The sequence below is a fragment of the Psammomys obesus genome, unplaced genomic scaffold (genome assembly GCF_907164565.1).
Source record: "Psammomys obesus unplaced genomic scaffold, mPsaObe1.curated_primary_1811, whole genome shotgun sequence".
Classification (NCBI taxonomy): domain Eukaryota; kingdom Metazoa; phylum Chordata; class Mammalia; order Rodentia; family Muridae; genus Psammomys; species Psammomys obesus.
Genome location: NW_026585895.1, coordinates 12,826,528 through 12,837,985, shown reverse-complemented (window position 1 = coordinate 12,837,985; position 11,458 = coordinate 12,826,528). Strand labels below are relative to the sequence as shown.

Here is an 11,458-nt window from a genome sequence, read left to right as displayed (position 1 = left end):
CACTAGCATTTTTTTGTGCCTCTCTCTCTCCCACCTTGCTCCAAATTCATGTTGGCATCCCTTTTTGGCTCGCTCCTCTCCCTTGGTGACTAGCAAGTTTATGAGTCCAGTAGACTCAAGAGAACGCTTGTATTTTTTAAGGCATGGCTGGCCGCTCCCTGCTGTCTGCCCTCCTGAGTCATTTTGCCCTGCCCAGCTGCCTTTGGCAAGTTGGGAGGAGAAGGGGAGACTAATGACTGGAGAATCTTTAGCCCAGAGAGGTATTTCCTTATGCCAAATCATTGTGCAGAATGGGTGTGTGTAAGCTGGAGGCTCCCCCCCCCCCCCCCCCGAGGCAAGCCTGTTCTCAGTGTCAGCATTGCCTGAGACCGTGCAGGGTGCTGAGGCTACTCTAAGGCCGACATGAGGTCATGCTCTTTTCCTCCTCAGGGTCCCACAAAGAGTCCCACAGTAGCTTTGCTGCAGCAGCCTGATGTTCGCAAGTCATTTTTCATCCAGTCCAAGAGATGTCCTTGGGCTTTTCTTGGCTAATTCAGTCAGTGTGGCGAGTGCTAAATCAAATCGCTTTTGCTTCCTCACATTCTCCAAACTGTAGGAGTGAACGTATAGGCTTTCAGATTAGAGGTTTCTCGAAATGACCCCATTAGAAGGAGAAATACAGCCCTTCAGCAAACGCCTTGTCTTCTGTGCCTTTGGAGAAGGGATCCATTTGGGAGACAGGGCTCATGTATCAAAATGCTCCGCCTCCATCCGGCCACAGGGGCTTTATTTATTTGTATTGACACAGCCCAGCAGCCATTGAAAATGCTTGCTTAATGAAATGCCGGGCTTGTGTTCCGATGGGACTGTTGGGAGTCATTATGAGTAAATACATGTACACATTTATTTTCTTTTCCCCCAGAGATCTCTCAAAGGTCCCTGAAGGTAAATATTTGCACGGTGTCCAGTTTGTATTTCTCCAGCCTAATGTGGCACTGAGGTAAGTGCCTTGCCTCCTTCCAGCCAGCTTGTTAACACGCACACAAATGCTTTCCTCCCTGCTGCCTGTCACATTCCAGCTCTGCTAGGAGACAGCGCCTGGGCTGGGCCGGCAGCCACTTACCCAGCTGAATGCGGGCATGGGCTCGCTGCGCCCCTCAGTGACTGTGCACGGCCTACTACTGCCCTGGAATAGATCAACTTGCATCTGGTGAAATAATGCTTGTGTTCAGGAAGCACAATCCTGCGTGGGTCTGCATTGCTGTCCTGGCGTTGGGGAATGCGGGGGAGGTGGCCATAATTCTCAAGAATCCTGAGAAACTAAAATCTCCTGAATTCTCAGAGAAGTCTTTAGGAAGCTGAGAAGAACTTTCATTCACATCATCTGTTTTCCCTTCCCACTCTTAATAAATATTCTAAAAATCAACCAGGGGTTGCTAAGTCCAGGGTTATTATTGGGTTTTGTTTTTTGTTGTTTTTCTTTTGGAATGACCATCATTCTTATTTCTTAGTTAAGAGTAAAGAGACAGGGAATAGTGAGAATGCTATTAATAGATACATTTGCTTGAATTGCAAGTTAGGAAATGAGACCTAAGGTTATGTCAATTTGTCATTTTAGAATGTGTCACCATCAGCCTAAAATAGGGTTAAGATCTTGGGAACCTGTTTTATGGCTTCATACTTGAGTGAGGCAGAAGTCTTAGAAATTGGTGTGTGAAAAAAAGCTACATTTCCAACTGTGACTCTAGAATAAGGCAGATAGTACTGTAGCCTACAAAACGCTATCAGGTCATATTTGTGGACTTGAATTTGCCACACAAATCTAAGGACAGCCTGGGGGAGACTGATTACCTGTTTTGGGGATTTGGGAAAGACTGTGGCAGTTCTGAATGCCATTCGTATAGGAATAGCATTTGCTAAGCACCTACAAGCCGGCCTGGCGGCTGCATGGGGCAAGATCCAATTGTTGCTGGTTTTCAGGTCATCGTTGGAAGCTCTAATGAGCTTTTTTTCCCTGCCTCTTGGGAAACTCAACAGCCACTGTAGGGGAGTCACCCCCAAAAGAGAAAAGGGGAGTGCAGAAGTGCCAACGAGTTTTTTTGCAGCCCAGCAGACATTCTGGCGCCAGCAGGACACCCCTGGAACTGAAGGTCTTTGTACCAGGAAGAAAGTGCCTCTTCCTTGAAGGAGAGGGAGCCCTGCCACTTGGAAGCGGTTGGTGAGAGGACCTGGGTATGGAGGCTTGGGGGAAGGGCCTGCGAGCCAGAGAGCAGAGAGAGGAATCAGAGTTCTCCAGAGGGAAACAAGCTCATAGGGGTTGGAAGCTGATAGTGAAACACTTCTTCAGGGTGAAGCTCTGGGAGATGCTTTATTTAGGGACGCACTGAAAGGGTTGCATTCTGCCTTAGGGATGAACACATTCCCCGGGGGCGGGGAACATCCCTAGATTGCAGAATTGGTGGGTTCAAGACGACTTCACTTAGATCCTCCGGAGAAGATCCGCACCTGGCATCCGGGCCACGCACATTTCACATAATGTCTGCCCGAGTATCTGTCCTTCGAACTCTCCACGCATTAGGCCTCCAGAGCCACCCTCTCTCTCTCTCTCTCTCTCTCTCTCTCTCTCTCTGGATTCCGTTTTCACGTCTCAGGGGCACGGGAACCAGAAGGATGCTCCCAAGGGAGAGTTTCGGAGCGGCTGCGAGCCAGGCGGGGAGCCAGGTCTGGCGGCGGGTGCCAGGCAGCCCGGCGTGGAGTGCGGCCAGCGGTGGGCAGCGGCGCTGCGCGGGCCCCCGCGGGGCTGTCAGGAGTGGGCGGGTCCGGGAGAGCCGCGCTCGAGGACAGCTGGCGCCGCGACAGCAGCGCCGGGGACGCTGACAGGTTCTGCAAATAACAGCTGCGGAGCAATCTTTCTGTTTGGACAACGTGGGAAGGGCCATTGTTCGCAAATTGGTCTCTTCAATAACACCTGCACTCACAGTTAATAATGCATTGTCGGTCTCCCCCGGTTTTCTAAGACAAAAGACGGCAGCGGAGGGAGGAGCGAGGGGTGACGGGAGGGAGCGGAGCAACTCGCCAACCAGGCAGGGGGCAAGCGAGGACCCCGGGTCCCGTCCCCGGACCCATCCCTCACTGTGGGTCTCTGCTTTCGTTCTCTTCCCCCGCGTTTATCCTTGCAGGCCACCCACGTCGCCGCGGCGACGTCGCGTCATCTCCTAGGCAGTTGCTAAGCGCCCTTCCTCGCAAGTCAGCGGTCAATACTGCTCCAGTGGCCCCCAGGATAGCAAAGGTCACGCGCGTGTACGTAAATCGAAAGGTTTATGGGACGCAGGTGGCTCACGCTCGGCGGAGACTGCAGGATTAGCATGTCAAAGCCAAAACGGAACCGAGGTACCGAGCACGGCCTTCCCCTGCCCCTCTTCAGCCTGGTACTTCCGGTGAGCGCAGGGCTTTGCAATTGGAACGGTATTCTCCCACTCCCGTCCCAAGCAAACGAACGGCGTGAGGTCTGCCGGGAAAACTAGCCTAACACACACCCTAACCGCAGAGGCGGCAGGCGACCAAGTGGGGACCTGGCTCCTGAGTTGGCTGGCTCACACGCCCATATCTTCCTGCGCTACTGTACAGCTGCACCATTGTGGGCTTATTTGCATTTTGTTTTTGCCCTTTTCTACCCTAAGATTAGGTCACCAAAGGCCTATGGAGACATCGGACTGTATCTTTCCCACACTCTCCGTACTGTCCGATGTGGTGTCCCTGGTCACTGGAGTGACTTAAAATTTAATTAATTAGAATAAAACGAGGAACTAGAGGGATGACTCAGTGATGAATACAGTTCTGTTCCCAGCACTGAAGGCAGCTGGCTTACGACTGCATGCAACTTTAGCTCCACAGGGTTTTATGCCTCTGGGGCACGTGTTCATGTGCGCATATACATACACAATTTTAAATAAAAATTTTAAAATGTTTTGTTTGTTTTGAGACAAGATTTCTGAGTCCAGACAAGATTGGCTGTCCTGGACTCACTTTGTAGACCAGGCTGTCCTCGAACTCACAGGGATCTGCCTCCTCTGCCTATGCCCCCCAGAGTGCTGAGATTAAAGGCATGGGCCACAGCACCCGGCTAAAATACACATATTTAAAGTATGAAAGCATATTATCGATTGTATGCTAGTCATATTTTAAATACTGAATACTGTTACTGGGTGTGGTGGGGCACACCTTTAATCTCAGCACTCAGGGGGCAGGGGCAGGCAGATCTCTGTGAGTTCAAGGCCAGCCTGGTCTAGCTACAAAGTGAGTCCAAGAGAGCCAAGAGCTTTGGTCTGCTAAGGAAGAATTTGTGGCGACGGTGAAAAGATATCATGGCAATTTTCATTAATTAGTTTGTTTTTTTCTGGTGTGTGATGCAAATTATTCTGAGTGACAGTATTTAATGCCTGTTATTTATTAGTTTTAATCCATTTACAAAGTCCTAATTAATAATTAAGAATGTCCGGCACGTAAAACGTTCAACTTTTACTGACTTCAGATCCAGTATCCATTTTCCCTCCTTAAAAGCAGTACTCTGATTTCTTCGTGGGGAACCATTCTCTTCTTCCCTCTGTGCAGAATTGGGATGAAACAGTCTACTCTGCCCAGGGCTGACCAAGGCCAACATCATATTTCCTAGCTTTTCTGATTGGTTCCTAGGTAGGTACAAGACTTAAGCTGAGCTGGTCTGAATGATTCTCACCAGGGGTGGGAAAGATTTCTAGTCTATGCTAAAGCCGGAAGCTTTGTGAATAACCTCCTTATCATTCTTTACATGGATTATAGGCCTGGCTTCAGTTTTCTGTTTTTGAGACAGGAGATCTCAGATACCCTATATAGGTAGGCTGGCCTAAAACTCCCGATAATCCTGCCTCTACTTCCTTAGTGATTTGCAATCTTGTTTGATGTTACTGGAAAACAAGATAACTTTCGATGAAACGCTCAGCCTTTCTTTTTCTCTGTCTCATCCCCACTCCCTGTATTTGTTCTAAAGATGGTAGAACTAGGGGCTGGAGAGACTACTCAGCAGTTAAGAATTCTGACTGTTCTTCCAGAGGGCGTGGGTTCAATTCCTAGCACCCACATATATATATATTTAAAGTATAGATTTTTGTTTTAGTATCAAGGAAAGTCAATTGCCATGAAAACTGGACCCAAGCTCTTCAGACTCAGAGGAGACTTCATTCATTAGGAGGATGAGGAGGAAGAACAGAGCAGCTCATGAGGGAAGTGTCTTATAGATCACCCCTTTTGGGAAGAAACTCTACTTTCATTCACAGTTCAGTGTGATTCACCCACTGCATGAGAGGTGTCTGACTGTGGCCCGAGTGGAAAAGAAGCCACATTGAAGATCCAAGATTTAAAATCACAGTCCTTGTTGATCTCCATTCAGCCAAATCCTGTTGTTTCTCTTGAATTTTCTTTTCTTTCTTTTCTTTTCTTTTTTTCTTTCTTCCTTTTTTTTTTTTTAAATAGAAATAAAGAGCTTAATAAGAAGGAAAAAAGCAGCGCTTCTGAGGGAGAAGTGGGCCAGTGAACTGGACTGGAGAAGGGAGCTAAAAATACCAGCCAGAGCAGGGATCATTTCTGCTTCCTCCCCAGCGTCTCCAAATCCCGGCTTCTAGGTCTACCTATGCCTGCTTCCTGCTTCCTTTCTCTTCTGCCGTTCCTGGCCTCCTCTGGACTCTGGCAGCCTCTATCACCAACGCTCAGGGTGCCCCGTGCCCTACAAGCAAATGATTGACATTCTTACTTAGGGTACGCTGGACTTAGTGCCTCCGGAGAGAGACCGCCTCAGAAGTGCTGTGACTGCAGGAATGCAGCAGCCAGTGGCCCTCTCCACGGTCCAGAGTTATGTCACAGTAAGTTCCTCCTGGGTTTACTGACTTGAATTCAGTTCACATCAGAGGGTTGGAAAGGGCATGAGATTAGCCAGGATCAAAGACTAAAGCTCCTAAGTCATTCTGGAGCTTCAAACAAATAAAGATAAAATGGAAATCCAGAAAAATGCAAATAAACTTGACAGCAAGAAGGAAGGTGGGTTTTTTCTCCTGCCACATGTAAGGATGATGATATAATGAAAATAACTGAGTCCGTAGGTCTCATGTGCAACTTTGAATGAACTAAGGAAAGCCTTTTTTCCTTACTCAGCATTTTCTTTCCATATTCTAATTTCAAAGCTTCCTGGCTCATGCCAGTATTTTATCTTCTTTGAAGTTCCTCTGTGCTCTTTCCCTTTTTCACGCTGGCCTGTCGCAGGTATTCGGGAGCTTTATTTGTACCTGTGTTTGGCATGGACTGTGTCATTGGGAAGGAACCTGGAGCTGTTCCAATGTGACTTTTGACATGGTGGAACATTTGCACAACAGACTTAGCCTGACTGCTGAACACAGACACAGACACACACACACACACACACACACACACACACTCACAGAAACACATACACACAGAGAGACACACACACACTCACAGAAACATGTACACACAGACACACACACACACAGAAACACACACACACAGAAACAAACACACACACACACTCACAGAAACACGTACACACAGACACACACATTCACAGAAACATGTACACACACACACACACACACTCACAGAAACACATACACACAGAGGGACACACACACACACTCACACAAACACATAAACACAGAGAGACACATACAAATAGACACAGACACACACAGAAACACAGAGAGAGACACAAACACACACACAGAATTGATAGGAAAGATGAATACCTTTAGGTCAGATGACTCACATCTCAAAGGTAGTCAGTTCCTCAAGTACGTTAAAAATGATATAAATCAATTTCTCAAAAGAGGCTGGCTCCAAGATCATAGAACAGAGACAAGAGGGCAGCTGTGTGAAGATGAACGAGAGAGAGATGTGACTCCCACGGCGCGTGGCTGGGAGCGGCCGTGTGAAAGTGGCCGTATGGAGATGTGGGCAGAGCGGAGAGGCAGTGTGAAGGCTGAGGACATGAAGAGGTGCACAAAGACCCCAAGTGAGGGCACAGTGGGCCAGAGAAACGAAGAACGTCAAGAAAGTGTTTCCAAACGAGCGATGGACCAAGCTGTTAAGGCCTACCTAGCTGGTGTACAGCCTGCCATTCCTTGGGAATTTGACATCGAAATGCTGAAATAAGTTTAGCTGAAAAGGGCAAAAGGTTGTTTACCTAGTGAGGGAACAGTGTTTGTTGCTGTAGTCAAGCAAGGCTTGGGGAAAAAACTAGACCCTAATACAGAGATTGTCAATCCGTGGGTTTCTGATGGCTTAAGACTGTTATTTACATTACAATTTATAACACTAGTTATGAAGTAGCAACAAAAATAATTTTATGGTTGGGGTCACCACAACACGAGGAACTATATTAAAGTGTCGGAGCCTCAGGGAGGTTGAGAACTGCTGAGTTAATACAAGGGAAGCAGAGAAGGGGAGCTGGGCCAGGCCTGGGACTAGACACAGGCCCATGCTGAGGGCAAGCGTGCTTGAGAGGCACCATTTGGGATTGTGTGAGAGGACTGAAGGCATGAGAGGCTTCTCACACTTCTGCTGGCTGTTAGTGCCATATCCTTCTCCTCTCCCCAAGTCAGTGCTCAGATTAATCTTAACCCCAAACTTGGCAAAGACAAAGGATGACTGCTAAAGAAATCACACCACGCCACTAGAGATGGAAAGGTAAAATCGTGCCGTAATAATCCTGCCGACAGAATAAACGTTGCAGTGGATTATTATGTTGTCTAAAAACAGTCTTTTCGAATAGTGAATGACACTTGTGAGATTTTCGGCTATTTGCTTTGCAGCGTTTTCATTTCCATTCCGTTTGGAGTGATGGATTCTCTTTTCTGCCACCTTCATCTTGGCAGCGGGAAATCACCTGACAGGATGTCTTGAGGAACTCTCAGGGAACAGCCGCTCAAAGTTCTTGAAGATTCTGGAAAATTCCACTTCTTCAATTACTTCTGATTCTGTGTGAGTGTGTGCATGTTCTGTGACACACACACACACACACACACACACACACACACACACACTGAATGGGAGTCACAAAGGGGCCTGGCAGCGCTGGACAGCTGCCATGGAGACAGCTTCTATAAGGAGGCATTTGAAGAAGCAGCACCAGAGGGTGGGGGAGATACTGGAGGACAAAGCAAACTCTTTATTGAGCTTCAGCTTTGCACTACAAACCTAACTGTGCTCATGCACCTTTCCAAACTTCAAGTGAAATTTTTAGTATGTCAGAAAACAATCAAATATCTGTGGTATGGTAGCTAATCAATTTAAATGATAATTCTTTATGTATATGAGCAATTACAGTGGAAATTCATTAACTTTTCTACTTCTAGTCCCCAGTTTCTCTGGATACATAGATACATACATACATATCTATATGCTTTCCTGCCCTATGTCATATACCAACTAGTGTACAGGAAAGCCAAATCAAATCATATTACTCCATTCTGTATATCAATATTTATTGTTTAGTTTAGTTCTTCATTATTCGTAATTTATTTATCTTGGAGATTATTCCGGAACCTATAAAATAGAATTTATATTACTGCCTTTTTTTTTTTTTTTTTTTTTTTCAGTTTTTTGAGACAGGGTTTCTCTGTGTAGCCTTGGCTGTAATGGACTCACTCTGTAGACCAGGCTGGCTTCGAACTCACAGAGATCTGCCTGCCTCTGCCTTCCTGAGTGCTGGGACCACAGGCGTGTGCCACTGCGCCCAGCTCTGGTGCCTCATTTTTAACAGACATCTGATATTTTAGTCTGTGGTCATGCCATTGTTTGTTAGACTTCTGTTTGCAGTTCTGTGGACTGAGCTGTGTACCCTTCAACATGTTGAAGTCCTAACATGAAGTTCTTTAGAATACTACTATAGTTAAAGTTTGGATCTTTAAAAAGGTTAATGAGATCCTTGGCATGGTGCTGTGACCCCCATGAGAGCGAATTAGGGAGTCTGCGGAGATGCCTCAGTGGTTAAGAGATTGCAGCGGACCTGAGTTCAGTTCCCAGCACCAAGATCTGTGCCTCACGCCTGCCTGTAACTCCAGTTCCAGCGGTTTTTGATGCCCTGTTCCGGCCTCCTAGGGGTGCCCCCCCCCCCCGATGGCAGAAATACAGATACACACGTGGGGGACACACAGACACACAGAGAGAAACTTAAAAACAGATTTTTAAGAGGAAGGACTTAGCCAGGCGCAGAAGGAAGACCCCGGGGGAGGATGCCCACCATTAGCAAGAAGAAAGGCTTAGTTCGCACCAGTGACCCCCCCCCCCCCCCCTCCCGAGGTCACACATTCACATTCAAAACCCACACAGCCTACCTAGAGATGCCATGGAGACATTTGTCGGTCAAGGTTATCATGGGAAGAGGCGGGAGGCTTCCCCTCACTGGGAGGCTGGCAGATCAAAGCAAACACTGAGGGCCCCTCAGAACTTGCTGGAGTGCCGTGATGCTGAGTTTTCTCAGTCTGCTTACTTCACTGTAGGATGATAAAAAGTAACCGAGAACACTCGTAACACTGTCATTTAAAATGGACCCCGATGGTAAAGAGCTTCTAGCTTCCCCTAAGACAGGATTGTTTGTGCCTGAGGGTCATGGTGAGCTATGGCATTCCAGGGATTCTCCAAAAGATGCAGCATTCTGCAGTGCCTGAAGGATCTGTCTGTGGCCCCACTGCCGGGAAACACTTAGTGCTGTTTTAGAAAACCGGTTTCTGACATAGGCTCTGTGCTTCACCGACATTTTCTTTTCCTGTGAATACCATAAAAAAGTGCAGTCAGAGGCAAGTGGAAACTGTCGCCCTTCTCATTTTGCTTTAAGAGGAATGGAAGAGCAGAGAGGTTAGTGTGACCCCAGGCCAAGGCGCCTTGACGTCTGGCCCTGGCCCTGAGGCTGCTTTTGGGAGAAGCGTCTGCCTGCGACTCTCCTTTCTGCCTCATAGCCTCTTTTCCACTTGCTGGCCAGGGCTTCTCATTCGCCTTCCACTCTTCTGCGTCTGGAACCTTTCCTGCCTGGAACCTTTCCAGTTCTACCTACCCTGCGGCCCAGGCAGGGATGAGGACTTAGGAGAAGTCCTCCTAACCGCCCCCAGTGGAAAGAGCCCTTCTCTTACCTCTTATCATGGCCCTGTTCACTTTGGCCAGCCAAAACAGCAGCCTTGAACTGAGTCCCATCCAACACCCCTCCCCGGTGTTTGTGTTTGCCAGGACGCAATCCTCTAGGGGCGCTCGCGTGATGTTAACCACCACCACGGGGACGCTGTTTCTCTGGCCTCACTTGCAGGTCCTTCGGTTCCCGGTTCCCGTTGGGGTCGGTCACCTCCCTGAGGAATCCTCAGGTGACCTGTGTGTGGTCTGGGCAGTCGTCCTGACCCTGGCTGAGTCCCAGACCTATACTCGGTTTCAAGGTGCCCTCAAGGGTCCAGGTTCATCTTGCCTGCCTCTCTTTCCCCTGAGTGTGTCTTGGGGTGTGGGGCCCTTCCAGGAGATCTCTTAATATGAACCCTCTGCAGTAGGCCCCGGCTCCAAGCTTTGTTCTTTTGCCGAATAGAAACCTCACAGTGACCCCATACATCGGATGAAGGAACAACAGACTGGGACTCAGGAAGACCCAAACCTTCAGTGGCTTTTGTTCTTGTTGTTTTGTTTTTTAAAAAAGGTTTATCTATTTTAGTTTTCTGTGTGTGAATGTTTTGCTTGCTTCTACAGGCACCAGGTATATGCTTGGTGCCCACAGAGGCCAAAAGGGGACACTAAATCTCTGATCTGGAGTCACAGATGGTTGTAAGCCACTGTGGGTTCCGGGAGCAGAACCTGGGCCCTGTGCAAGAGCAACAGGTACTCTTAACCCCTGAGCAAACTGTCCAGCCCTATCTGCCCACCCCTACCTTTGAGACAGAGTTTTCCTGTGCAGTCCTAGCTGTCCTGGAACTCGCAGACCAGGGTGGCCTTGAACTCAGAAATATACCTACTTCTGACTCCAGAGTGCTAGGATTAAAGGCGTGTACCACCACGGCCGGCCCTGGTTTTGATTTTAAAGCTCAGTATATAACTTTCATCAAACATGATCATTCGACTTAGACAAGTTTGGCTAAGGTGACTCTGATGAAAATGGGGTTAGCATGGCCTCTGCGCTCAGCCACCCTGTCCCAAAGACAGCAGGGCTGAGCTTTGTCTGAGAAGGGATGTCCAGGACCTGGCCCTCCACCACCACCAGTCACATCATGCACATGAATAAAGAAGGACATTTCCCACTCAGGAGGGGCACAGGTACACTTCTACACAGGCCGACAAAGAACACCGCTTTACCTTGCATTTTCTTTTTCTTCCTTAGAGTGTGGGGACCCTAAGACTCCATTCCTACCCCTCACCATACACACACACACACACACACACACACACACACACACACACACACACA

At 48.1% G+C, this 11,458-nt stretch overlaps 1 long non-coding RNA gene across 1 annotated transcript; it reads left to right on the top strand.

Annotated features, from left to right (window-relative positions):
• The first annotated feature begins 913 nt into the window (after nucleotides 1-913).
• LOC129671606 (uncharacterized) lies at nucleotides 914-3,126 on the top strand. The gene is made up of 3 exons (XR_008719365.1): nucleotides 914-979; nucleotides 2,085-2,197; nucleotides 2,631-3,126. It is a non-coding gene; the product is annotated as an uncharacterized LOC129671606 (long non-coding RNA).
• The last annotated feature ends 8,332 nt before the right edge of the window (nucleotides 3,127-11,458 follow it).